Source organism: Chrysochloris asiatica, unplaced genomic scaffold (assembly GCF_000296735.1).
Source record: "Chrysochloris asiatica unplaced genomic scaffold, ChrAsi1.0 scaffold00222, whole genome shotgun sequence".
In the NCBI taxonomy this organism is placed as follows: Eukaryota; Metazoa; Chordata; class Mammalia; order Afrosoricida; family Chrysochloridae; genus Chrysochloris; species Chrysochloris asiatica.
Window position 1 is genome coordinate 3,074,896 of NW_006408740.1, and position 7,125 is coordinate 3,082,020.

A 7,125-nucleotide genomic window follows, 5' to 3' on the forward strand; every position below is an offset into this window, starting at 1 on the left:
TTCCTCCAATCCTGATGCCACGTTTTTCTTCATAGAACCCAGCTTCTCGGATTGTTTGCTCAGTATACAGGTTAAACAATTATGGTGAAAGAATACAACCTTGTCGCACACCTTTCTTAATTTTAAACCATTCAGTGTTCCCATTTTCTGTTCGAACAACTGCCTCTTGGCCCCTGCACAGATTCCTCATGAGCACAATTAAGTGTTCTGGAATACTCATACTTCACAATGTTTCCAGAGCTTTTCATGATCCATACAATTGAAAACCTTTGCGTAGTCAATAAAGCACAGGTAAACATCTTTCTGATATTCTCTGCTTTCAGCCAAGATCCACCAGACATCAGCAATGATATCCCTTGTTCCACGGCCTCTTCTGAATCCAGCTTGAACCTCTGGAAGTTCTCTGTCAATGTTTGCTTGCAGTCATTTCTGTATTACCTTTAGCAAAACTTTACTCGTATGGAATATCAAAGAGATTGCCCTATGATTTCCGCATTCCATTGGGTCACCTCTCTTTGGAATGGGCACAAATATGGATCTCTTCTAATCAGTCAGCCAGATAGTTGTCTTCCAAATTTCTTGGCAGAGATGAGTGAGTGCCTCCTGTGCCGCCTCACTTTCTTGAAAAAATTCTACTTTTATTCCATCAATTCTGTATTATTTCATCAAATACAGTAGAATAGTACTCATTTAAAAATATATATATTGAAACAGGCAGAAGCATGGATGAATGGCAAAAACAATGTTAAGTGAAAGAAGCTAGAGTCCCTGCCACTACTATATTAAAAAACCCACACACTAATGATACTTTTGGAGTTCTGGTGTGGCACTGTGGGCTAATGCGTCAGACTGCAAAGTCGTTTGAACTACAAAGTTGGTGATTCACGCTCACCAGCTGCTCCTTGGAAACCCTAAATAGGGTCACTATGGGTTAGAATCGACCTGACGGCACTTAACAACAACAACAATGGCATTTTAGAAAACAAAAACAAAAACATCAGTGGTTGCCAAGAGCCAGGTTTTTGGGGTGAGAGGTTGACCACATTAAAATACAAGGGAAATTTGGGGGGGGGGGGGCGATGGAAATATTTTATACCTGTATTTAGTAGTACTGTATAACCACTTATTGAACTACATATACATAAATAAACATTTTAAATGGTGCATTTATTGTAGATTATACCTCACTCTGGTAGCGTAGTGGTTACGAGTCAGGCTGCTTACCTCAGCTGTTCCATGGGAGAAAGATGAGGCTTTCTGCTCCTGTAAAGATTTACAGCCTCGGAAACCCTGTACAGGGTCGCTATGACTCGCAGCTGTTCCATGGGAGAAAGATGAGGCTTTCTGCTCCTGTAAAGATTTACAGCCTCGGAAACCCTGTACAGGGTCGCTATGAGTCGGACCCGACTCTACCGCACAGAACAAATACCTCAATTTAAAATGTTTTAAAGGAATGAATTATTGATACATGTAATAATGTCGGTGATTCTCAAAGAATACTCAGCTGAACAAAAGTAGTGAAACAAAAACCAGTACATGTTACATTCATATGAAATTCTACATCAGGCGAGACCAATCGGTAGTGCCAGAAATCGTATCAGACTGCCTAGGGAATATTTTGAAATATTTTCAAGGGAATATTTTGAAATAATATAAATTTTCTGTATCTTGATTGTGGTGGTGTTTACATGACTATATACAATTGTTAAAACTCAATTATTTGGTACACAATGTGAAAACTCATGCCCAGAGACACTGTCTGTAAAAGTAGCAAACACAGTAGGAAACAAGCAAGATAAAGCTGAAATTGTGCTAGCCTGAGGTCATTGGAGTGAGCAGCAGAGCAGTCAGGCATTTAGAGGTAAATGAGAAAGTCATAAAAGGGCTGGATAAACTCTCCACACATTCCTGACTAACTGGACGACTGTGTGCAAGTACAGGGAAGTCCAAGAGGGCAGGCACAACGACGCAACAAAATGAGACTTGAAAACTGCCTGAACATCATCGTATGTACTCCCCAGTCAACTCAGTTTCATAGTAGAGAGTGAAAGTGTTACGGGCTCAAAATATCTGAACACAACTTCTGCCCAATCATTGTGTGATCAACACACTGCAGACATAAGGGTAAACTCTGTGAAGCCAGACTAAAAAATAGATTAAGACAAAAAACTGAGCAGATACATTGTTGTTGTTAAATGTCAAGTTAGTTCTGGCTCATAGTGACCCTGTATAAGGGTTTCCGAAAAGCAGCTGGTGGGTTTGAACCACCGACCTTGAAGTTCAAGCTGACCTTGCAGTCCAGTGCATTATCCTTCAGGGCCACAGCAGGGATGTACATTACCACCTACATGAAGTTCTTCAGGCTAAAAGGAAATGACACAGATGGTATATTGACTGTATGAAGAAATAAAGAACACTGGCAGAGGTAATTATGTAAGTAAAAATAAAGGACAACCTAAATATATTTATGTATTCATTTATTTTAAGGAATAAGATTATATAAAGCAATAATTAAAATACTGCATTGTCCATTTATAACATATATAAATATGTATGACAACAATAAAACAAGGAGGAGTAGAAGATGTAGTATCTTTGAGCAGATCTCTTACATTTTATTGGAATTAAGTCACTTATAAAATGAAGCAAATTGTAATAAACTTAACATGCACATTGGCATCCCTCTAACAATCACTAAAAATAAATCAAAAATGAAAAAAAAATTTAAAGGATACACAAAAATATTTTTTATACACAAAAGAAGGCAAAAAGGAGAAACAAACAAACAAAAATAATGAGACAAATAGAAAACCAAACATATGGCAGTCATAAATCCATCAATAATTAAATAAATGTGGATAAGATAAATACTCCATCAAAAGTCAGAGACTATTAGAGTGGATTTCAAAAAGCAAGATTCAACTATATTTCTGTACAAGAGATATACTTTAGATTCAAAGATACAAACAAGTTAAAGGTTAAAAAAGAAAGAAAAAAAGAAATATATCACATAAATAGTAACCATAAAGGAACTGGAATGGCTTTATTAATATCAGACAAAATAGACTTTAGGATACAAATCTGGAAACAAGACATATCCTAATGATAAAATGGTCACTATATCAGGAAGACATTCATTACAAAATGTATATACACCTGAAACAGATGTGGAAACAGCCCTAAATTATATGAAGTAAAAATTGACAGAATTCAAAAAGCAAATAATTTGACAACTTCAGTTGGAGATTTCAATGTTGTTGTTGTTGTTAAGTGCCATTGAGTCGGTTCCGACCCATAGCGACCCTGTACAGGGTTTCCGAGGGTGTAAATCTTTACGGGAGTAGAAAGCCTCATCTTTCTCCCGCAGAGCAGCTGGTAGTTTCGAACCACTGACCTTATGGTTCGCAGCCCGATTCGTAACCACTACACTACCGGAGATTTCAATAGCCACTCTAAATAACTGATAAGAAATCCAGTAAGGATATTGACAACTTGAACAAAACATTAATTAGCTTGACCTGGGAATCCTGGTATGGTGTTGTAGGACAATAACAATCATCAGTGGCAAAATATACGTTCTTTTCAAGCACACCATTAGGATAGACCATATGCTAGACCATAAAATCAATGAATTTAAAAGGACTGAAACCATTCAAAGTATGTTCTCTAAACATAGTGAAATTAAATGAAATATCAACAACAGCAAAAGAAATTTGGGAAATCTCAAATATTTGGAAATTAAATAACTCATGGATCAAAGAAGAAATCACAGGTAAAATAAAGAAAAATATTTTAAGTGATTGAATGTGATGATAATATCAGCATTTATCAGTGGCATAGATAATAAACCCAAAAGATTTGACAACAGTAGCTCAAATAAATACTTGTATACCAATGTTCACTGAAGCATCATTCAAAAGAGCCAAAAGGTGGAAACAATCCAAGTGTGCAGCCACACATGAATGGATACCAAAATGTAGTATATACATGCAATAGAATATTATGCAGCACAAAAGAGAAACGAACATATTATCCAAGCTGCCATAAAGATGAACATCACACTGATGAATAGTCAGAAAAAAGACAAGTTTTTCATGATTCCACTTATATAAACTATCTACAATAGGCAAATGCATAGAGATCAAAGTTTATTAGTGGCTACTAGGGAACATGGTGGCTTCATATGATAAACCCTGGACTGCAAGTCCACCAGCATCTCCATGGGAGAAAAGATGAGGCTCAGTGGCAACAATAACAGAGGGCTAGGGGAAAGGGGAGATAGAGAGGGATTGCTTAGGTGTACTGAGTTGTATTTGGGGAAATGAAAAACTTTTGGAATAGATAGTGGTCATGGTTGAACAACATGGTGAGTGCACAGGAGAAAATGGCAACAACAAAATTATATATTTTTTACTACAATAAATTTTTAATGGAAGATAGTAACATAAGCACACTCTCAAGTCTCCCTACTATGCCAGTAGATAACAAGTAAAAATTGTTGGCAGAGGGAAGATGAAGGTAGTGGGAGACACTGGGACGGACGAATGCAAGAGTTAAAGTGAATAGTTACTACTGTTCATTAATGGTACATGAAGGGGATTGTAATCGTTGTAATTAAGTAAAGTATATGATTGTTGAAGTACAATTGATAACTCCATTCTGTAAACCTTCATTCAAGTCTCAATAAAAAGTTTAAAAAGTAAGAATAAAAAAGGCCCTCCGTCAACCCCACTCCCCCCAAAATAAAGTCAGAGATTCCCGAACTCTGGTCAGTTGTTGAGCCGAGGTGAAAAAGAAAGTTAAAACCAAAGACACAGATTAGAACACGGAAGGCAGGAAGGCTGTGATCCTTTGAACAGCCACCTCCTTCCTATTTGGCTCGATTCACGGAGGATATTTAGGAACGGAGACCGATAGCAACCCTAACAAACAGACTGGAGCTACGCTGAAGACATAAGGGGGAATTAAGGTGCATACTTGATTGGAGGCAGTGGCGTATTTGCACACCATAGATTTGAAATCCTGGAAACCGATGAAAGTGATGCAGATTGGACTGTGGAAATTCCTGACTAGGGTGCAGGAAAGCCCAAACACCGACCTGCGGAGGGTTACAAGAAAGTTGGGATGGGGCGGGGAGCGCTACCGTGTCTGCTGTGTGTGAGCTGAGGGGAAGTGCAGTAGGACCGGGTCCAGCGGGGCAAGAAACGCACCTCACACTTGTAGCCCGCCTGGAACAAACTGGCCCCCCAGTCAACAGCCAGCATTGCGGGACAACCTGCTCAGTGGCGGGGGAGGGACGTGAAGGACCCACCACCTCCGGAAAGCCACCCCTCAGCACTTCTCCCTATCTATCCCAACCGCCCCCACACACACACACACCTCCCACCCTCCCACCCCCACTTCTCCTGCAGCCTGAGGGAGTTTTATGGATGCACAGTCTGCCCCTAGGGAAAGGCACACCTCACCCCTACAAATGTTGTTGTTGTTGTTATGTGCCATGGAGTCGATTCCGACTCATAGCGACTCATAGCGACCCTGTACAGGGTTTCCGAGGCTGTAAAACTTTACGGGAGCAGAAAGCCTCATCTTTCTCCCGCGGAACAGCTGGTAGTTTCCAATTGCTGACCTTGAGGTTCGCAGCCCGATTCATAACCACTACGCTACCAGAGCTCCTTAGATAAAGTAATGGGGAAGATAAAAATTTTAACTATATAGATTGACCCAGAAGTGGCTTAACTAGCAATTTATCCACCTAGACAGAGTTGGTTTGTGAGAAATGGTACAGTTAACCCAAACATCCAGCACCTATTCACCATAGTCTGTTTTATTGGTGGTAACTTCCCAAGAAGATTAAGCGATCGCCCTCTGCTTAGGCAGTGGGCTTGGAAATGAAATCAACTCCAGCCTTCTTTTCAGGGCATTCCTCCAGAGAGAATCATTAACAATGTTGCACCCAGCCTGCCAATTAGAGGCTGAACAGCCCTTTAACTGCATTGTGAGAATTCACAGAGTGCAACCTACAGAAAGCCAGGAATTTGCAGATCATGGAATTACAGAGCCCACGTCTCTTCCTATCTAGTCTTGGTTTCTCCAAATTGCCTACAGGAAGGGGAACAAAAAAAGCATGCAATTATGTGCCCAGCACTATCATGTGAAGTGGGCATAACCATTATATTTTACAGGTGAAGGAACTGAGAAGAGAGGTAAAGGAAGTGGCTGGAGGTGACCCAGAGCAGCAGTATGGAACTGAGTTTTGTTCAGCTGCCTTGATCTTGAATGATGGGTAAAGTTGGGGGAGAGACGGGACACATTTTGAAGCCAAGCCAGCTTCTTCCCTGCCCTTGATCTGGAATGTTGGTGCCTCTGTTTTGCCCCTGAGCCTGACAGTACAATACACATTAACAGAAAATACAACAGGCCACTTGTTCCACTGAAGTTGTGTCTAGGACACTTCATAGGATGTCCCTGGAGTTGGCAGAACTGACACTGTCTTATTTAATTTCAAATATCCAAAGACAGGTACTATTGCATCAAATCCATGCCTTGTGCCTGCTGGGAAACTCCTCATCAACTATGGCCACTACCTGCAAGGATCCTTCTCTGGGAATCTGCAGGAACCTTTCCTCCTTTGTTGTCCTTAACACATCTTTATATTTTAATTATTCTATTTTCAGCATTTTCAATTATTGTAAACTTCTTGAGAAAATAGAATATGCTTTCTTCTTTTTAGCATATCTATCAAGGAACCCCAGTGTGGTGTTGTAGGATAAGTATTAGACAGCTAACCATAAGGTTGGTGGTTCAAACCCACCAGCTACTCCTTGGAAACCCTATACAGAGTCTCTATGAAATCAGAACTGACTTGATAGCATGTAGCAACAACAACAAAACAGTGCTGAACGAAGGTAACTTAATATTTAAAGGCCAGTTCATATCTTCATGAACCGCTTGAAATAGTTTTCTTTCTGCCCTTTGCTAAATGAATTCAGGAACTGCTATTTTATTTTAAATTTAGTTGACATGCTCCCAAACTAAGAAGTTATATCAGGTGGAAATGCATCATATTGTAGACATGGAAGAGACCCAGGTTGGTGGGTTAGATGTCAAACTAGAGGCACCCCTACA